The 23,191-nt window shown below is 42.5% G+C and overlaps 1 protein-coding gene across 1 annotated transcript in view; it reads left to right on the forward strand.

The window, feature by feature from the left end:
- Nucleotides 1–453: 453 nt before the first annotated feature.
- The window catches only part of LOC124595327 (homeobox protein Mohawk), a 93,750-nt gene continuing 71,012 nt past the window's right edge, over nt 454–23,191 (forward strand). Inside the window, exon 1 of the mRNA XM_047134029.1 lies at nt 454–748. The gene's annotated coding sequence lies outside the window, so the exon portion shown is untranslated. The remainder of the gene's footprint in view (nt 749–23,191) is intronic.

Raw genomic sequence — 23,191 nt, forward strand, 5'->3', positions numbered from 1 at the left:
ACTTCTCAGTCAAGTAGCTGCTCACTTGGCCTCACAAGGGCTGAGTGCATCCAGCTTGCCAACAGCGCTCGGCAGACAGCACGGTAACCCATCAAACGGCAGCGGCGCTTAACTTCGGCGATGTTACCACCGCGGCAAGGCTGTTGACCTACGCTACTAACGTGAAACGCGTTTCAAGCCACTACCGTTCTCGACAACAACAGTAGTGCGTTGATCACAGTACCTCGAGGTAGGCTAGCGCTACTTTCGCTTATGACGATGCCCCCTGCTAAACAGCACAAGGAGTGGTTATTAAGGCCCACTGAGAGTTGGCTGCCCCGGATGGAGACTTGCGCGACGGGGGCGGAGGAAGGCGCGAGATGGCTGTTGGGGCAGGTCGGCACCGCGTCGGCGGTATCTCAGCGGGAGATGTCGCCAACGGTGTGTGAGCGGCTGGCCGCGGGCGCCGCGGACCGAAATAACAGCAGTCAGACTCTGGCCGAGGCGCAGGCGTGAGCCGAGTGCCGTCTGCACCTGCAGCCGCGGACCCGTCACCAGGACACAAGTCTCCGTCACCATCACCAGCACCCTCTGCTCTGCACTCTGCTCGTGCTAGCCGGCCCCTAGCGCCGCTCTCGCGGGCCGGATTTTTGCGCTCGCCCGTACTCGGTGACGAGCCCTAAATCATTTCAGCTACGCACCTGAGGAAAAAACAGCTCCTTACATACCACTACGACTACAAGAACTGCGGCGTGGGACTAAAGGTCAGGTAAGACACGGCCACATATCTGTCTCCGTCCTGCCTTCGCGAATTATTCACCAGCGCATTCCGCGAAAGTGCAGTTGCACAAGCATCCACCGAGTGCTAGGTAACGAATCGTGCCACACAAACGCCAGTCACCGCTGCACAATCCTGCCGAACTGCTGAAAACGAGAGGGGGATACATCTGTTACGACCAATGTTTTCTCACTTTACGGCAACGCATCTGTCTCGGCGCGTCTAACGAGATGTTCCGTTTGTAGAATCACGTCCGCCATGTGTATTCGCGTGCAGATCGCCTCGCTGAGAGCTGTGTGACGGGCTCTGATTGGTGTTACACGATTTCTTCACACGGGGCCAAAAAAACGGCCGGCGGCCATGTTTGCGAGCGTGACGTCAGCTGAACGCCGATGTAAAGAAGTTTTAAGAATAGTTTTTTCCACTATTAAACGGTTGTTCCTATCTCAGATACCAATAAAAAACGTGTACAGATAAGGCATCACGAAATTATAAGCAATATTGTTTTAGAAACACAAAATACGGTCGTTAAGATAGCTTACATGTTGCTCGTTCTGTGGCGGGCTGCCATCTTGGAAAACTGTTTTAATATAATTTCGCCTACAACATATGTTGTTAATAGTTTGCGTTTGTGAACTTCTGCAATGAACGAAATACTTCACCGCTAATTACTATAAAGAGCTTTCGTTTACTTGGATATAGCTTTTAAGTCCTCTTTTTCACAAACATTTTACATACACTTAACGTAAAATAGAGAGTTTTTTGTAACAAGTACTTAGTTCTTACCTTAGTTTACGAAGGCTGAAATGTTTTTAGGTACACGTTGCGTCCAACAATTACGTGTTACAGCCTATAACTAATTAAGACAGAAATCTCTGGAAGTTGGTGCATGCTGAAAAAAGGGTCTAATTTTAAACTCACGTGACGTATCACATAGCATGTTTCTTTCTTTTTCTCTCTGTTTGATACATATCCTATCCGGAGAAAGTCACACTAGTTGCTGATGGTGTCAACTGTGCAGTCAATAAATTCTTATTTGTATCAAATTTTCTATTTAACAACACTTTGATCTGTTTTACTTATGAACTCAGTATTGTGATATGTTTTCTCTCGACCTCTAGCTACACTTCCTTTCAAAGAAGTAACCTCTATAACATTGTCGGATCCAGGGGAGTTTGTAGCGTTATTCTCTCTCGGAATGATACTTCGTCAACAGTGCCGTTTATTACTGTTAGAATAAATGAATCGCCTCATAATAAACTTTAACAGAAATTAATTCACAATATAGCCTGAATTTACGTTTCTATTAAAGAAAGAGTTGCCCATACAAGGGTTAAATTATCATCACCAGCACACGGAACAGCTGGCACTGTTTTTCTTCACTGTGCGTACACACATATTGTGAACCATTAATATCACATGCTTTCACCCCCTACTTGTTAAAGAACTGGAGCCATTAACGAAATGTACCGCCGGTAACTTTTGCATGTAACCGCTTTATTATTCTTTTTTAGTATCGTGTATGTGACCGTCACAGTTTAGTAATTTTCTTGAAAATAAAAACTAAAATAACTGTCTGAAAAATGCCAACTAACCATCTATAGCTCCTGCCTTCAGAAACATCAAAGGAAAACAAATTTAGAGTCAGACTTGACATGTTTATTAGTCATAGCCACATTGAGGAGTTGTTGAATAATCAGCGCTCTTTCTCTGGCTTATTCCGTGCACTCGCAAAATAAATCACTTCATGGAGCTCCTGCCAGTCACATATATCATTGTAAAATAAGAAATACGAACTCTTTTGTACTTTTTCATAATTATTTTGTCTTTGTGCAACTGTTCAGCATAACCAAAGACGGATTATTTTATCACGTTCACATATCTTGCCTACAACAAAAATGAGAAGTAATTTTTCATTTTCCTTAGCACAAATATATTTCTACACTCATTTATTAGCTTCGAATTTCCGGGATCGGTAAATATAAAAGCACAATACACAGCAGACAGCTATTAAGTTCTCGAAGTGCATGCACCTTCAATAATTCATGCATGACAGCATAAGAGCGCTTAATGTGATAACTACTCCATTCCCATATTAGGTGAAAATTGAGGATATTAACTGATTTGTAGAGTGGTGAATGTCTAATACTCATACTGTGAAAGAAAATTGATTGAAGGACTTCCCTCTATTTCTTCAAACTGAGCATGTGCTTAACTGGAAGGTACAGGTTTTTTAAATTTATGTTAGATGTTTATTACTTTCTTTGTTAGGAAGGCACGCTATTGTTTTGAGGCAGTTCTCAAGTTGGTTTTGGTATAGCCTCCTCCGCGATAGAAAAAAAAAAAAATTCTGCCAATTTTTTTTAGTTGCTTTTTAACCGAGAAAAGTTGCTCTGAAGTGGCAATCAGAGCTAGAGGCTGTGAACTATATTTATAACAATACTGTGTGTACACCTAGTGTATCTGATCTATGAAACAAAACTGTAAGTCAACATAGACATAGAGATTGTGGCTGTGAAGGTATGAGTAGCTATTAGAAAGATCTATCGTAATATGTATTTGCATGGAAACATGGAAAAGAACTGTAATACACTAACTTTTGCTCCACCTTCCCCAACGTACACTGAGTATCTAAGATCCATAGAGATCGACTGGAGCAAAATGCCCACGAGCGCTTGGAAAATTGTGTTATTAACTGTGTGGGTCATTCCTGGAGTTTAATGAATGAGCTACACAGACATACGCGACAGACGAATACAGTCGTACCAAACAGACTAGTGGGATGAGCGCAAACAGTTCCTGGTAAGCTTAGCGTGGCTAGGGAGGGAGCGGGACAACGATCGAGTGTGAGCGAGAGATAGTGAGCAAAAGAGCGAGAAGGGGATGAAGGGGAAAAAGTAAAGATATATGATGAGGGAGGGGAAGGACCCTATTTTACAACTGTAATGAAAGTCATATTTAGGTCAAACGCCTTTCGCTTTAATTCCGTGCATCTTCCGTGGCCACTGTAACAATGTGGATTTCCTTACAAGATTATAAACAGTTCTCAAGTTTAAGTTACTACTATTAAACAGTATTAATTTACAATTATTACTCACGAATTTTTATACTTCATTTCTAATCTTCTTCTACACATCGGTATTCGATTTTAGTACACTGAACTTTCACTGACACTGAATACGTTTCCGTTTTCATGTTGTATAGATCCACTTAACCTCGTACAAAAGAGTCTTTAAGAATGTGTGTAGACATACCCGTCGAGACAGATGACTGTTGACAAAAGAACCATTCTTTGCCAATGGGCAAAGAATTATATCTCTGGATGCAGCCAGTTAGTCAGAAGCAGCATATAATCGTAGAACTTGAACTAAGGACGGCACACGCTGCAAACCTTACATGTAAATCTCTCATAAACTACGTTTACATGTGACACATCTTCCGGAACATGAAAGCCGAATTTCGGAAACCGTTTCTCGTTGTTCTGTTTACATGATAAAGCCTGAAAAGGATTTGCTAGCCCCGTTAAACATGGCCTCTGGAAAACGGCTGTTCTAGATTCTGATTTAGTCAGCACAATCGCTAGTGCTCTTCAGTTAAATATTAGAGGTGTAGACATCTTCATGCTCAGTCCAATATTTCTACTTTTCCTTCATTTCGCTTATATTATCTGAAAATTTTTAAAAATGAGAAGTAACCTGGCAACCGAAGCACTGTCTCAAAATCGTTTGTGCGTTTACATGGGAGCGAAAATCGATTTGGAATTGGAAAACCGGCAGCTGGAACCGAATTACCAGAACCGATTTTGGCGTCTTTACATAACCAGGCAGAAGGGATACTGGGAAATCGGTTTACGAAATCCACGTAAACAAACTCATAGATAGAGGGCCATATACATAGACGTTACTACGAAGCTACTCACTACACTGACAAAAACAAACACCGTCCGAATAGGCCCTGAAGGTCCAAAGGTACCGACCGGCCGCCGTATCATCCTCAGCCCTTAGGCGTCACAGGATGCGGGTACGGAAGGGCATGTGGTCAGCACCAGCACACCATTGCCAGTTTTCAAATCTTTCAAATGACTCTGAGGACTATGGGACTCAACATCTGAGTACCCTAGAACTTAGAACTATTTAAACCTAACTAACCTAAAGACATCCATGCCCAAGGCAGGATTTGAACCTGCGATCGTAGCGGTCTCGCGGTTCCAGACTGAAGCGCCTAGAACCGCTCTGCCACACCGGCCGGCGTCAGTTTTCCTGACTGGTGTCTTTACTTCTCAGTCAAGTAGCTCCTCAATTGACCTCGCAAGGGCTGAGTGCACCATTCTTGTCAACAGCACTGGCAGACCCGGCCGGTAACCCATCCAAGCCTGACAGCGCTTAACTTCGGTGATCTGAGAGGAACCGGTGTTACCATTGCGGCAAGGCCGTTGGCATTTACTACACTGGCGGAAAAAAAAATCGCAGCACCAAGAAGGAGCTGAGTGAACGAAAATTTGTAAGTGTGTTTCTACATCTGAAAGACGATCTCCATTGAAATTTCGCGTAAGTCACATAGGAGAGACGCTACCACTGCCACTATGAAGGTGCAAATCAGGGTTGCTTTAAATACATGCTGTAACGCTCGTCAGCGTTAGTTACCTTTGAGATTGGACGTGGTGAGCTGATGTTAGTCAAGATTGCATTTAAGGTGACAAAGACGCCATTATCAACTTCTCATTGACTTTGATTTGGGACGTGAAATAGGGCTAAGAGAAACTGGAAGTTCTTTCTCTGATACTGCATAAAGACTTGGGAGGAATGTGGCCACGGTACATGATGGCTGGCGGGAGTGTTTATGAGAATGTACCCTCACAAGACCGGATTCCGGACGAGCACGTGGCACTACCTAGAGAGAAGACCATAGTATTCGTCGTTTGGCTCTGGCACACCGTACTGTATCTGCAGCAGCAATTTGAGCACCAGTTGGCACCACACAAGGAACTGTTACAAATCGGTTCCGTTAAGGACAGTTCCGAGCCAGACGCCCTGTAGCGCGTGATCCACTGCCCCAAACCATAGCCATTTACGACTTCAGCGCTGTCAAGCGAGAGCTCATTGGAGAGTAGAGTGGAGGTCTATTGTGTTTTGTGCTGAAAGGTGATTCTGCCTCGGTGCCAGTTGATTAGAAGGAGGCCTACGACCAACCTGTCTGTGAGCTAGACAGACTGGCTAGACAGACTGCACTTACACGTTGAGTTATGGTTTGGGGTTCGATTTAGTATAACAGCATGGGCACTCTAGTGGTTATAGGACACACACTAACAGTAAATTTGTACGACAGTCTGGTGGTTCGACCTGTTGTACTGCGATTCATGAACAGCATTCCAGGGGGTGTTTTCCAACAGGATAACGGTCGCCAACATACTGCTGTCGTAACCCAACATGCTCTACAGAGCGTCGATCATCAGATCTGTTTCCAATCGAGTGCGTATGGGACATCATCAGACGGTAAGTCCAGCGTCATCCCCGAACACAGTAACTGTCCCTGAATTGACCGACCAAGTGCAACAGACGTGGAACTGTACTCCACAAACTCATATCCGGCACCTGTACAACACAGTGCATACAGGTTTGCATCCTTGCATTCGACTTTCTGGCGTTTACACCGGTTATTAATGTACCAGCATTTCACTTTTGCAATGGCTTATCTCGCTCTTACTTCAACCTGTGATCTTGCAATCTTAATCACTTAATCATGTTACCTAGATAAATATATTCCCGAAAGTTCATTACTCTACATTAATTATTTTATGGTGGTGTATTCAAATGATTACAACTGACAAACGAAGCTGTAATGTTACTAATTTCGAGTTTTTCGTTACTGTTAATTGCATAGACTAAAGACGTGCACATATTAAGGACAATTCTCCTCATTGTCAAATATAGTTAAGAATTCAGCAGAAGTGCAGCAAGGGGCAAATGTGCAACTATATTTGGTCTCTTAAGTTAACAGGAATATTTATGCCCAAATTTGTAACATTTTAAAGTATTCTGTAAAGCTTCGATATGTACAAGTAGAAAGAAGCTTCCTTATAAAATCTCTGTATTTGAGTTTTTATTTTTGCGTGGTTCGCACGTGTTGCTTAAATCGTGTAACCTACTGAGACTATCTTCAGCTATTTGTGACAGCTTGTGCTACGTTTTACCACTTTTAGGACTTATTACTGCATTTAAAGATACGTTGCGTGGCAATAGTGGTAAGACATATTTCTTCAGGTAATACACTCTTTTATTTTGATCGAAATCTCTACCCAATAATTACTGACACGTGATGTCTATAAATCACTTTAAGAGAATGCTGGTTTGGTTACCTCAACATACAATTGGTTTCTTTCCCGATTTTGTCCGATCATATGTGGCGCTCCATCTCTGATGAACTCGCTACAAATTTATTTGTCTTGGCAGCAGTCCACTGTACATCTAATGATCTTGTCGACCATGAATCATTAAATTCTGAATTTCACTCCCTTCTTTCTTCTCTGAGGCAGTGCTGCTTTGTGAGATCAGAAACAACTTTCCTTATCACGTTTCTTTCGAATCATGCCTTACAACGTCGTCATTATCATAATCGTCATCATCATTCCAAGATGCTACTCCAGTCGGGTGTAAAATGAATGTGAGCAACGGAAATACTGAACGCGAAAATGAAGATTTGGCCCTGTTTGACTACCCCCTGAAGCAGATCTTAGTATCTGTTAATGGTGATTATCTCCTTCTTGCACTTTAACATATAAACTACAACATAAACAAAAATGAATGATTAAGGGAACTAGTAACTACCAAATGATAAATGCTTTTTCCGGTTACACATTCATTGTAGATTAAAACCCCTTTACATTACAAATGTCAATGTCCAATGGACATAAGGAGATACACATGAATTTCCTAACTAATGCGATTGATCAATTGCCCAAATCTGCCCCTTTTTAAGGCTACGTGAGCTAATATAAATAACGTGAGATGACTGACATCATCTACAAACCAAACACTAGAAGACACTACTTTCAAAGATCATCTACAGTGGTATGCAACTTCAACGGATATAAGATGTACGTGATCACAGCTGTTTAGCTTTATAGCCTTAATAAGCAGAATCAATTAGCAATATCACCGTATGTACTGCATCCGGTGCATTTGAGTGATGGTTCTCGTACACATCTGCAACGATGGAAGAACCCCATCCACAAAATAAGACTCTTTCGAACACTAGGACGGCAGGAGGCGGTCCACTGACTATTATACAGGGTGATTCAAAAAGAATACCACAAATTTAGGAATTTAAAACTCTGCAACGACAAAAGGCAGAGCTAAGCACTATATGTCGGCGAATTAAGCGAGCTATAAAGTTTCATTTAGTTGTACATTTGTTCGCTTGAGGCGCTGTTGACTAGGCGTCAGCGTCAGTTGATGCTAAGATGGCGACCGCTCAACAGGAAGCTTTTTGTGTTATTGAGTACGGCAGAAGTGAATCGACGACAGTTGTTCAGCGTGCATTTCGAACGAAGTATGGTGTTAAACCTCCTGATAGGTGGTGTATTAAACGTTGGTATAAACAGTTTACAGAGAATGGGTGTCTGTGCAAAGGGAAAAGTTCTGGACGGCCGAGAACGAGTGATGAAAATGTAGCACGCATCCAGCAAGCATTTGTTCGCCGCCCAGGAAAATCGACTCGCAGAGCTAGCAGAGAGCTGCAAATTCCACAATCAACTGTATGGAGAGTCCTACGAAAAAGGTTAGTTATGAAACCTTATCGTCTGAAATTGGTTCAAGCACTGTCTGCAGCTGATAAGATGAAAAGAATCGATTTCTGTGATTTTATCCTTGCTGGGAAAGTCAACCGTCACATTGTCTGTATATGGGGCACTGAGAATCCGCGGGAAACAACTCAGTATGAACGTGACTCGCCTAAGGTGCACGTTTTCTGTGCCATTTCAGCCAATAAAGTTTTTGGTCCCTTTTTCTTCGAAGGTGCTACTGTAACTGGACTACAGTATCTGGAGATGTTAGAAAATTGGCTGTTCCCTCAGCTTGAACAAGAAGCATAACAATTCATATTTCAGCAGGATGGAGCGCCACCACATTGGCACTTATCTGTCCGTAACTACCTGAACGTCAACTACCCGAGGCGATGGATCGGCCGCCAGGCAGCCCGTGACAGAGCACTTCATCACTGGCCTCCAAGAAGCCCGGATCTTACCCCCTGCGATTTTTTCTTATGGGGGTATGTTAAGGATATGGTGTTTCGGCCACCTCTCCCAGCCACCATTGATGATTTGAAACGAGAAATAACAGCAGCTATCCAAACTGTTACGCCTGATATGCTACAGAGAGTGTGGAACAAGTTGGAGTATCGGGTTGATATTGCTCGAGTGTCTGGAGGGGGCCATATTGAACATCTCTGAACTTGTTTTTGAGTGAAAAAAACCTTTTTAAACACTCTTTGTAATGATGTCTAACAGAAGGTTATATTATGTTTCTTTCATTAAATACACATTTTTAAAGTTGTGGTATTCTTTTTGAATCACCCTGTAGTTTAATACTGTCTTCTCTTCTCTGTGTTCTACAGACAAGAAACGCGAACTCCCAACCACAAGGACGGAATTCAGATAACGTCTCTACATGAGTATAGACAGGAGAAGTGCTCTCAATCACTGAATGCTGCATACTCAACGACGACTCCCTACCCGGAGGCGAAGTTCATAATCGTATAAGTTCGCAACAGTACAGTGCCTAACTGTTCTAACCATAAAATCTCCTGAGAGCAAAGACAGCAAATCCGTCTGTATCAACAAAAGCTGATACTGAGTGACCGTCAAACACGGGCACTCAAAACGGAACCTCTGGCTTCCCAGCATAGCTCGGCTCCCTCCCTCAGAACTCAGAAGGCGAATCATATTCTCTAAACCACGGAATATTCTCCCTCTCTACGGACTCTTCCGAACGCCGACCAACCATCTTTTAGTCTTTTTGTCGTCCAGCACGGAAAGTTTGCGAGGAGATACCTATACTCATACAATGGTACGCTTCTCAGAGTAAAAATCCTCGGAAATAACGCAGCCTGCGATTTCCGAGGTAACGCTTCCCCGTTCCTCTCTGCTGCGTCCAAGATTTTCGGAGTTTCCCAAGTATTATCCGGTTATCCTTCCGGCCCCCGCTACAATATCGGCCGACCGCCGCTGTATTGTGCTTCCGCGCTCAGGTGCCCAGACCGTCCGTCTTGGCACTTACTATGTGAAGCAGGACCAACACACCTGTGCGGGCTTTTCCACCCAGGGCATGAGATACGCCTGCTGTTTCATTTCGACTGGCGTTCCAACCTCTACTAGCATAGACAATCGCCGGCCGTTGTGGCCGAACGGTTCAAGGCGCTTCAGTCTGCTACCGTCGCAGGTTCGAATCCTGCCTCAGGCATGGGTATGGGTGATGTCCTTAGGTTAGTTAGGTTTAAGTAGTTCTAAGCTCTAGGGGACAGATGACCTCAGATGTTAAGTCCCATAGTGCTCAGAGCCAGTTGAACCATTTGAAGTATAGGCAATCATTCATTACACCTATTTGAAAATAAAGACACTCCGTCACCTTTCATGCAATAAGCGTTAACAATTATTTACAAGGTGTACGTGACAATGTCAGTCTTCTTTAAATATTCATATATACGATGTACAACCTACCAAATGGTACCTAATTCCGGTTGTAAATCACGGCAAAGTGTATAGATGAGTACTTGTAAGGTGCGAAATTATAGCCACCTTACATTATCATCATCATAGTATCATCACTATCATCATCACTATAATTATGTTGATCGCCTGCGTTCCATCTTCCTCCACCTCCTTCTGAACCATTTGCCACTCGCAGTTTCTAATGGTCATTCGCATACCAAGGAAGCTGATATTCATTTCTGCTGCTGAGTGACCTTCAAACAACATCATCTTTTTCAGTGTTCTGTAGAAAGCCGTACTATATGTCATTTGACTTTGAATCGAGTAAATCTTGTCCTGGTCGTTTTCATATTTTAATTCATTTTATGGCTTAAGTGGAAACTTCCTCCATAAACGGTTGGAGGACTTCTAGACCAGGTGAACCTAACAATAAAATTCGAAACACTGTTCACTATACAAGACGCTTCTGTCTCATCACTAGATACCAGACTTTAATGCGCTAATGATTTGTAAAATACACAGGCAAAATCCAAACAAACTGATAAACAAGCAAATTTCACTTCTTCGTCTGGTGCGTTCATCGAACACCGTCATCTTATAAGTACATAAGACCTTGTAGTTTCAGCACGTACCACAAAAGTTTCAGCAGCATATTTGTAATTGAAACTGTTTTGATACACGCCGAAACATCCCAAAAGATTCACTTACCACCTAATGATATTCGCTTAACGCTGCTGGTAGAGAATATTCATTTGAACTGTCTGTCCTAGGTACAATTTTATCACTAGGTCAACTTAACAAGATGAACAAAACCAAACTTTTATGTGTCATACTGTAATTGTTTGGCAATTACAAGGTAAAGACGCAGGGAATGGTTCGAAAACGAACAGACTCGTGAGAAGCTAGTCAGTCAGGAGAACTTCAAGACTGGATTGAAAATGAATAGAGAAAAGTCAAGATGGTGGTTTTAATGCTTCAAGTGTTCTATATAGTCTATCCACACTTGGATACAAAGCATAGAACGTTCATAGAACCACGTGAGTCTTTCTTTGTGATGTTGTTCTACTCGCGCGTCACACTGACTTGAATATCTGTTATGTCGTCAAAGCGTTGACCCTTCATGTGAATCTCCGTATTTTGTCGTAGCTTCATGTTGCTAAGGCTAAGTCTCGTCACCCGTGTCGGCTTTTACCCAAAAAAGATTTGTCCGCGGTTTCCATTTAACTCAAGTCGCGGCAGGCGTCCATGCGTCATTGTTTCTGTTCCAGAGTCAAGGTGCACGGCACAAACTTTGCATACAACTTTTCTCTTCTTCAAAAACTTCTGGGGAATGTTGTGAACTCTTGGTTTAGAGATGTTACTGCAGCATGATTTGTGACACAACAACGCTGACGCACTTGCCGGAGAACGTTCACTGCTCACCACTGTCTGCTCTCAACTAAGTGGTCGAATGCATGTTTGTTGTTTACAGTTGTTAGTTCAAGCTGCCACCGTAGATACTGCGCTGATGTCGCTTATAAGCCAGGAATAAAAAGTCTCGGAACTTCTTGGACGGACAGTTCTTGTATGTAAATGTGACAGGAAGCTACATAAATAATACAACCACTTTGATTAGGCGAACAGAATATGTTCAGGAACTCACACATTAAGGACGCATGCACACTAGATACACGTCGGAAACCGAGACGTTTCACCAGTACAACTATAGTTTGTTCGTCATAAGAATAAACCTGATGTAATGAGTAACAAACGCGATGATTGGTCAGTAACCGAATCGTACCTACATTGGCGTTGTTACCGTCTTGGAAGTAAGTCTTACTTACATATTAGATATCTTACTACTAAGTTACGGTAAATGCAACTTTCAGATATTTTAATGTATTAAAAGCCATCAGTGTTTCTCTTAATCATGTTTTAGCTATGCAGTTTTTATTTCAAAAATCGTGTACAGCCACAGTCTCTGCACTGTTGTGGTCTGATTGTCGCGCTGGCAACAAGCAGTGTGAAAATGGGTAACGCTGCTTCCTGCTCAGTAGTGAAACACGCGCGTCGAGCACCGTTAAAAAGGTTGTCCTTAGTGGTTTTTTTTCAAGTCTACAGAAAAAAATCGGCTTTGAAATTTTCCGAGGAACTTTATTTACTACAGTGAAGACATTATTTTTAAACGGTATGCGTAGCTGACACTAACAGGTTTTATAAAACCCAGGTGATGTTCCGTATCCAATCACAAAACGCAATGGTGTGAACTGGATCAAGGGACGTACTACACATTACATTCTGACAGAAGAAAATAAAAGCAATCTGAGGAAAACCGAAAAAAAAAATTTGCAAATTTTTTAAAACTTATGATTAACAAAAAAAGTAACTCACTGAAATCGACTGGAAAAAAGAAAACTGAATAAAAGTTAATCTGGAAAGTTTCAACAGATATCCACCAATCGTACATTTCATCGCCAACGGATATACATTAAAAGTTAAAGTTTTAAACGCGCAGACCTCGATAAAACAAAAAGAAAGTATATACCCATAACTGTCAATACTTGAGATTCAAGTTTGATATTCTACAATGTGCACAAGAATTCATAAACTGATTGTTTTGTTCACATGCTGGAAAAAATCGGTAGCGTTGTAGAATGGTAATCACACAGTTCATAGACTGCTAGTTCAAAACTCGCTCTGGTCTTTATTTTTTTCTTTCAGTTAGGAATACCTGTATCTGTTAAAAGTCTAGTTCATGAAATTTATGTTAATTAATACATATTTAACCATATATTTTATGAAAAATGCACGTCTTCTTGTTTATAATTACATGCTGCACGTAAAATTCCACTTTTCATTGCAAATATAAGTTCTTGATCATCGATATTTTATAAAAGATTTTTAATAAAGGTTGCTTAAAATAAGAAAACATAAGAAATTAAATTTTTTGGGTTAAAAATGAAAAAGCAAGTATTCTTTACTTGAACTACGTCCCTTGTTTTACCAGAGATGTGGTCTCAGACGAAACAGGATGATGAGCATCGTATAAAGATGAAAAAGAATTTCCGTAGCATCGAGCACACGACATAAAAGCCGCATTTTTATAGTTCACACCGTACCACTGCAATGTGAACCGAACAGAACTGATATGGAGGGAGTTTAGAGATTACCAGACGCCCGACCCTAAGTAATACCTGCAGTGGCTTCAATATTTAACAATACGGTGAAATCCCTGCAGTACGCTTTCGCGTCGTACACAGCTCGTTCAGAAAAATTACCCTGAGGTTAGGTTAGGAATTTTCATCAGTTTTTCTTTTTTAAGTACAGTACCTTGTTAGTGTGGCCGAGCGGTTCTACGGTCGCTGGTTCGAATCTTGCCTCGGGCATGGATGTGTGTGACGTCCTTAGGTTAGTAAGTTAAAGTAGTTCTAGGGGAGTGATGACCTAGATGTTAAGTTCCATAGTGCTCAGAGCCATTTGAACCAGTACCATGTTAGCTAAGAACGAGAGCATGTCATGTTGTCCGTCTGGTCCCCTCCGAAGCATGCGGTAATGGTGGGGTTTACCGAATATTATTTCGTACTCTTTAAAAATTGAATGGCGTTCGAAGCTGTATTCTCTGCTCGTCCCTTTCTACGGGGTGAAAAGTATTTAAACCGACAAACTCTGGGAGGTTGTAGGGGACATCAAAACAAATATTTTTCCCTAGTGTCATTTTTTCCTATGAGGATTATTTAAACCAGTGGAGGCCATATTACGCTCTTCAGTTGTTAGAGGCCGTATTACGATCTTCAGTTCATAGAGGGCGTATTACGCTCTTCAGTTGTAGGCAATTGCTGTCCACCAGTGTAGTAGTGCATTGACTCTGTTTACTAATGGATCGATACATCTGGAGTAAGTACACTGATATGGTTGGTGCGTACTACGTAGCACACCATAACGGACGAGCTGCACAGCGGGTTTATCAACAAAAATATGCTAATCGCTGTATCCCGCATCATACGACCTTTGCTGCTGTGTACGAACGTCTGCGTGAGACCGGGTCATTTAGCAGATTACCTGGACAGGGACGCCGTCGCACGGTAAGAACGCTGCAATTTGAGGAAGCTGTCTTGCAGCATGTGGAGCGGGATCCTTCAATCAGCACTTGTGCAATTGCACGTAACATGGGGACGAATCAGACGAATGTAAGAACAGCCCTTCTAGAACACTTGTTACGTCCATTTCACTTACAGCGTGTCCACATCCTGGAACCAGTTGATTATCCACCCAGAGCACAGTTTTCGCAGTGTTACCTGGAACAGTGTGAAATGCATCCTACATTTCCATCCTCTGTGTTGTTTACCGCTGAAGCAACGTTCGGGCGTGATGGAGTCTTCAACATGCACAATTTGCATATTTGAAGTGAGAATAACCCACATGCCACAGTTACTAGCGCTCATCAAGTGCGGTTCTTCGTTAATGTGTGAGTCAGTGTTGTTGGGGACTCTTTAACTGGGCCGTATCTGCTACCTAGGCCATTAAATGGCAGGCACTAGTACAATTTTCTCGCCAGAGCATTGCCAGAACTGCTGGACGACGTCCCGCTCCCTGCAAGACAACGCATGTGGTTCCACCATGAGGGGGCGCCGGCACATTTCAGTCGTCGTGTGCGTCGATTTCTGGACCGACGGTTCCCAGAAAAGTGGATTGGCAGAGGTGGTCCTGTACCATGGCCTGCTCGATCCCCAGATATGTCCCCTCTGGGCCTTTTTGTGTGGGGAGAGATGCGCAACGTTGTTTATGCAACTCCTGTTGCGTCAGAAGAGGATCTGGTTGCCCGGATAGTAGGAGTAGCAGCAGGAACAATTCAAGATACTCCTGGGGTTTTTGCCCCTGTCAGACAGAACATGATCCGACGGTGTAAACTTTGTTTACGTGTCAATGGAGGCATTTTTGAAAATCTACTGTAATTGAAATTGGGTTGTGTTAATGTGTTGTATCTTGGTCATAAAAAATGGAAAAGTGTTTGTTGGTTTAATTAATTTGCTGCCAGATAAATCTTCCTCTACCGGTTGAAATACTCCTCATAGGAAAAAATGACATTAGGGAAAAATATTTGTTTTGATGTCCCCTACAGCCTCCCAGAGTTTGTCGGTTTAAATATTTTTCACCCTGTATATCTTAACTGCGACTGCTCACATCACGGCTGGTTAGTAGGACCAGCTGGCTGGCCAGTGCTGTCCAAGTTCAAAGCGCCGGTACAGCTGTTGTTCCATATTATCGATGAGTCGATGTGCGTGTAACAGACAGCATAAACCGTAACCTCATTATACTACTTGCCTGCACTCGACGCAGCTTGGTTTCCGCTCCACGTGAAGCGAAATCCAATGAGATTCTAGCAAACGCGGAAGAATACATGGAGTAATGTTTACATCAGGTTTATTTTTGCGATTAACTCAGTATAACTGCTTGGCTGAATTGTACGTTGTCTACATCTGCATCTACATACATACTCCCGCAATCCACCATAAGGTGCGTGGCGGAGGGTACCTCGTACCACAACTTGCATCGTCTCTTCCTGTTCCACTCCCAAACAGAAAGAGGGAAAAATGACTGCCTATATGCCTCTGTACGAGCCCTAATCTCTCTTATCTTATCTTTGGGGTCTTTCCGCGAAATATAAGTTGGCGGCAGTACTGCAGTCAGCCTCAAATGCTGGTTCTCTAAATTTCCTGAGTGGAGACTCACGAAAAGAACGCCTCCTTTGCTCCAGAGACTCCCACCCAAGTTCCTGAAACATTTCCGTGACACTCGCGTGATGATCAAACCTACCAGTAACAAATCTAGCAGCCAGCCTCTGAATTGCTTCTATGTCCTCCCTCAATCCGACCTGATAGGGATCCCAAACGCTCGAGCAGTACTCAAGAATAGGTCGTATTAGCGTTTTATAAGCGGTCTCCTTTACAGATAAACTACATCTTCCCAAAATTCTACCAATGAACCGAAGACGACTATCCGCCTTCCCCACAACTGCCATTACATGCAATGTTACGCCCAAATATTTAAACGACGTGATTGTGTCAAGCGCTACAGTACTAATGGAGTATTCAAACGTTAGGGGATTCTTTTTCCTATTCATCTGCATTAATTTACATTTATCTATATTTAGAGTTAGCTGCCACTCCTTACACCAATCACACATCCTGTCCAAGTCATCTTGTATCCTCCTACAGTCACTCAGCGACGACACCTTCCCGTACACCACAGCATCATCAGCAAACAGCCGCACATTGCTATCCACCCTAACCGAGAGATCATTTATGTAGATAGAAAACAACAGCGGACCTACCACACTTCCCTGGAGCACTCCAGATGATACCCTCACCTCCGATGAACACTCACCATCGAGGACAACGTATTGGGTTCTATTACTTAAGAAGTCTTCGAGCCACTCACATATTTGGGAACCAATCCCATATGCTCGTACCTTAGTTAGGAGTCCGCAGTGGGGCACCGAAGCAAACGCAGTTAGGCTGTACCGGTGGAAGTTGTCTGTTCCCCGCTGTGTATTTGACTCGCTTTGGTTCCCTAGAACAGCATTCTCGATTACCTGAAGCTGACGCTTCGGCCGGTGACTGGTGCGAGGTGCCGCTTGCGCTGCCTGGTGGGCGTGGAGCAAGCGAGGCGAGAACTTGCCGGCAGCGACCTGCCGTACTGCCCGCCCGTCCGCACCGGCACCCAAGGAGGAGCGCTCCGCACGGCTGTTCAGTTTGCACGCAACGACATTTAACTCCCAGCCGTGGTCGCTTCTGTACACTGACGACTGTCAGTACCAACAGCAGCTACGTCACTCAAGGTTTAGCGGTAAGTACGGGAGAACCCTTAATAGAAAATTAATGTTTTTAAAATGAAGTTCTCGTGACAACCTCATTACTGACGTAATGTCAGCTGCTTAAAACATGGCTCATGTCTGAGTCCTGGACTTCGTCATCTACGTCTACATCCATGTCTACATGATTACTCTGGAATCGCGCGACCGCTACGGTCGCAGGTTCGAATACTGTCTTGGGCATGGATGTGTGTGATGTCCTTAGGTTAGTTAGGTTTAAGTAGAATAGATTTAAAAGTCACGAAGTCGTTTCTGAAAGTATTTCTATGGAGTGTAGCCATGTATGGAAGTGAAACATGGATGGTAAATAGTTTGGACAAGAAGAGAATAGAAGCTTTCGAAATGTGGTGCTACAGAAGAATGCTGAAGATTAGATGGGTAGATCACATAACTAATGAGGAGGTATTGAATAGAATTGGGGAGAAGAGGAGCTTGTGGCACAACTTGACTAGAAGAAGGGATCGGTTGGTAGGACATATTCTGAGACATCGAGGGATCGCCAATTTAGTATTGGAGGGCAGCGTGGAGGGTAAAAATCGAAGAGGGAGACCAAGAGATGAATACACTAAGCAGATTCAGAAGGATGTAGGCTGCAGTAGGTACTGGGAGATGAAAAAGCTTGCACAGGATAGAGTAGCATGGAGAGCTGCATCAAACCAGTCTCAGGACTGAAGACAACAACAACAACCGTTCTAAGTTCTAGGGGACTGATGACCTCAGAAGTTAAGTCCCATAGTGCTCAGAGCCATTTGAAGCAAGATTACTCTGCAGGTTCCTGGAATCGATTCAAGCTATTTATCGACCCTTCCACTCTCGAACACCGTGTGGGGAAAACCAACACTTAAATCTTTCCGTGCGAGCTCCAATTTCTCTTATTTTATTATGATAAGCATTCCTCCCTATGTATGTGGGCGCCAACAAAAATTTTCGCACTCTGAGGACAAAGATGGTGATTCAAACTTTATGAGAAGATCCTGTCGCAACGAAAATCACCTTTGCTTTATCATTGCCATGCCAAGTCGCGTATCATATCCGTGGCACTCTCTACCCTTTTTGTCGATAGTACAAAACGAACTGCTTTTCTTTGAACTTTTTCGATGTCCTCCGTCACTTCCCTCTGATGCGGTTCCCACATCGCACGGCAAAAGGGCAGACAAGCGTAGTGTAAGCTGTCTCTTTGGTAGGCCTGTTACATTTTCTAAGTGTTCTGCCAACAAATCGCAGTCCCTGGTTTGCTTCTCCCACAGCATTATCTACGTGTTCGTTCCAATTTAAGTTATTCGTAACTGTAATCCCTAAGTATTTAGTTGAGTTTAAAGCCTTTAAATTTGTGTGACTTACCCTCTAACCGAAATAGATTCCTTTTAATACTCATGTGGATGGCTTCACACTTTTCATTATGTATGCCACTGTTCGCAGCATACAGATATATTGTCTATATCGTTTTGCAATTTGTTTTATCGTTTGATAACGGTAAATGACAGCATCTGCAATCAATCTGACAGATCAGATACTCTCCTAACTCGTTTATGAAGATTAGGAACAGCAGAGGGCCTACAAAACTTTTTTTGGGAAACGCCAGATATTACTTCTGTTTTACTCGACAGCTTTCTTTAAGTTACTACGAACTGTGACATTTCTGACTGGAAATCTCGAATCCAGTCGCACAACTGAGGCGATACTTCATAGGCAGGCAATTTGTCTAGAAGTCGCTTTTGAGGAACGGTGTCAAAAAGCCATCAGAATCAATTTGACATCCCCTGTCGATAGTACTCATTACTTTGTGAGAACAAAGTTCTAACTATTCTCTGAATTGCTGTTGCCTGTATGTCAATAAATCTTTTTCTTCGAGGTAACCCATAATGTTCCAACATAGTATATGTTCCAAAATGCTATTGCAAACCGACGGTAGCGATGTGGGTACGTAATTCAGCGCATTACTCCTATTCCTTTCTTGGGTATTGGTGTTACTTGTGCAACTTTCAAGTCTTTGGGTACGGATCTTTCCACGAGCGAGCTGTTATATTTGATCGGTAAGTAACGAGCATATTTTGAAAGGAAGTTGAATGATATACACAATGGACCGTAGGCCTTTACTTTATTAAGTGATTTAAGCTGCTTCGCTACATCGAGGATATCTACTTCTGTGTTACTCATATCGGCAGTAGTTCTTGACTCGAATTCAGAAGTATTTGTTTCGTCTTCTCTGGTGAAGGAATTTCGGAAAAGATAACTACAGACTAGTGTCGTGTCTGAAGCAAGCAAGTTAAGATTTGTCTTGTTACGGAAAGAATTTATTTTTCTGCACAGTCAAACCAACTGACATTTTGATTACACAGAACGGGCATTTGATTAGTAACTCTGAACAGTTCACATTTGATGGTGTCCAGATAGACAGTAAAGTGTCATATAAAGCCCATGTTCAGGATATTGTTCAAATACTGAATTCTGCTGTATTTACCACTAGACCAGTATCTGCAATAAGTTAGGGTCCAACACTAAAATTAGTCTACTTTGCTTACTTTCATTCGTTTATGACATACGTCATTATATTCTGGGGTAACTGTTCCTACTCAAAAAGGTATTTTTGGCACAGAAAAGGGCAGTTCGAGCAAAATCAGGTATATGTTCGCGAACATCTTATCGAACCCTATCCTGGAGTCCGAAATTCCAGCTTCGGCCTTTCAATATATAAATACTTCGATGTCGTTTGTTGTTAACAATATCGGTTATTCCTAAGAATTACAAGCTTTCACTCAATTAATACTAGGAAGGAGTCCAAACTGCATTTGTATCGCATTTCTTTGACTCTTGTGCAGGAAGGTGTACAGTATTCTGCTGCAACTGTTTTCAGTAAGCTACCACATGAATTAAAAGGCCTTACCAGTAATCCTTGCACATTCAGTTATAAGCTGAGGAATTTCCTTATGGTTCACTCCTTCTCTTCTGTCGGAGAGTTCTTGGGAAAAAATAACCTAATTCCTGCCTTATAGTGTAGATTATGGTAATATATACGCGCAGCTTGTAATCTTTAATCTCATGTATTTACTCGTTCCATGACCATGGCGATTTGCACCTCAATTTGATCCTATAGAAATAAACGTGGAAAATGAAATAAAATAAAAATTTCAATACGATATCACCTGTCTCAGGCGTCGCCGGCCAACTTCAGATCATAAGACAGATGCTGAATTTCGCCCCAGCTACTGAGGAACCGCACAGACAACTTGGTTTCCTCAGTGGTCAGAGTGAACTGCAACGTCTGTCTTATGATCTGAAGATGGGCGGTGACGCCTGAGACAGGTAATTTCTCACTGACGTTGTTGTGTCTGCGCTGCAAACAATTTATTTTCGAAATAAGCATTCGAACAATCACTGGCGACTCCAATACGAATAAATTTTTGTCCTTTCCTAAATATTTGCCTGCTTGTATAACATCATTAGTACTGGTAGCATATTGTTGGCAACAAATTAGAAATCTGGGAGAGCTCATTTCTCTGGTATCTTATTCGCTTTTCTATTGTTTGTACTTTCCCCCCTGCAATCCCGAATTTCATAAAGGTCCTCGTAAGCGATTAATCTTCTTTGTAAAATTCGCTCTTATCTAGCCACGGATTTGTCGAGCAAGCCCGTGCACGTACCAGCAGAAAAGTTTGTCAATTTAATCTCACTTTTGAAGTAAACGCTGCTCATGTATGCAGTATTTTGACCCTAGTGGGAATGGCTGCAAATTCAGACAAAACATTTCTAGCACTGGCCTTGGCACTCTCTTAAAAGAAAAAGAAGAAGAAGATGAAAACAAGACATCGTTCTTTATAATAGTTTAGATGAGAGAGAAATATACACGTGAAAATCTCGTAAAGGAAATGTTACACTCGAAACCTGATGATTACATCAACTTTCTCCGAATGGGCAGTGAAACTTTTAATAACTTGTTTAGACTTACTTCACCTCCACACGGAAAAGAAGGCACAAGTATGCGAAAATTTATTCTCTTCTACTTGGTCATCTAACAACAGTCCATTAAAATACCATAGCCTGGAAATATACAGCCTACATCGATCGTTGAAGAAACGGAGAGCTTCGATTTTATTTATCTTTTGGACTCCCGCTTGTATGTTGTGTGTAGAAAACTGATTTTCTCCTTAACCTTTTCATGCGTGATGTGCGGCTGGGAAAAACGTGACAGCTCTACTATTTCGGTAATTGTCAGTACTATTTTGTTTTTATCCTTGATCAGAATTTTCATAGTTGTGGAGACTCACGATACCAAGAGATAAATTGTATTTAAACTCTTTTTCACTAAACATACATCAACACAGACAACGACTGCCATCTTGCCATCTTTTTAATAATTTCTTCCAAACACGTCAAACGCGCTATATTTTGACAAACATGTCAAAACGCTCTGTGTTTGTTGAAGACGTCAAACGGCCCGTACACGGTCAAATATTTGACAAACACAGTGAAGTTTGAAAAATTCTTTGATCATTTATGGAGGCCTTAAGAGGGAGAATTCATAATTTCAGAAAATCTCAAAACTAACTAAACTGTGCAACTCATAATCTCAGTCATCCCTAGGCACAAGTACTGCTTATTGCTGTTGTTAGTCCTTACCCGGCACTTGTGGCGACATCTGTATGAGGTTTTAATAGCGCAGGGTGTAAGGAATTATAGGTTTTAGTAACTGCTTTTAGAGTAATATAATGGTGTTTATTAATATATATATATATATATATATATATATATATATATATATATATATGTGTGTGTGTGTGTGTGTGTGTGTGTGTGTGTGTGTGTGTGTGTGTGTGTGAATGAATTAATTCATTTGTGTAAAACGTAGCCTTGTCTTAGGGTGGTTATCTAGGAGATTTTTCGTTACTGACGTTCTCTCAAAGGTCACTACACATACCCATGCCATCCACGTCATGTACTTCCTCCACGTGTTGAATTACTACTCATACGTTTCATCTCAAGTGACTATATGCTCTGGAATCAGTCACTGGAAAACAAATGATATCCGTGTCATGTCTGAGAGCATTTGTCCACAGCGATTTAAGGAGGAACTACACGAGGCGATTTTGCTAAATGGTCACAAACAGCAGGAAACTACCCATGAGAGGATAACGTGCAGGAAAGGTCGTATGGACATATGGCCAGGAATGCATGGTGTCTACGATCTAGTGTATTTATGAATTCTTCGCTCCGGTACAACAAAATGCATTGTAAGAGGTGCTGTATTGTAAGAGGTGCTGTGATGATATCACCGTTGCTGAAGGTATCCGAACCGGAGTCCACGGGGCTCTAAGCATGCGTGACTACGACAGAGCAGCGACTGACGCATGTGCCATCCTGCAACTGAATGGCGTCACAGGCAGCATGAATGCGTTGTTCCAGTGGCTGCACGTTCGGAATGGGCTCCACATACATTTCTATGGGGTGCTCCAACAGGAGAAATCCGAAAGTTTGAGTTCCGGCGAGTGGGCGAGACTCGGGACCTCGTCCGATCCTTTTGCCGGCATACGTGTTGTCGAGATGCCTTCGTACGGAAATGCGGAAGAGAGCTGTAACGCCTTCATATAGCAGCCACATTACCCTTAGTACCACCAAATGCGCGTCTTCCAGCCAGGGGAGGCACTATAAGCCACAGGACGTGTGGTCATGCCTCGCCTGTGAGGCGTTGTGGAAGGATGACTGGTCCCACACTCTGAGTGTGGACCTGAAACACTAGTACATACATAACATTCTTACTTGCCTCCCGCGTTCTTATGTGCGCTTTCGTTCACTGAAATCTATACAACGTACATTCCAGACCAATAGCCATAGGAAGAATCCCTAAGTCATCTAGAAAGGACAGCCCTTCCAAAATCGACTATTT

Source organism: Schistocerca americana, chromosome 2, assembly GCF_021461395.2.
Source record: "Schistocerca americana isolate TAMUIC-IGC-003095 chromosome 2, iqSchAmer2.1, whole genome shotgun sequence".
NCBI lineage: Eukaryota > Metazoa > Arthropoda > Insecta > Orthoptera > Acrididae > Schistocerca > Schistocerca americana.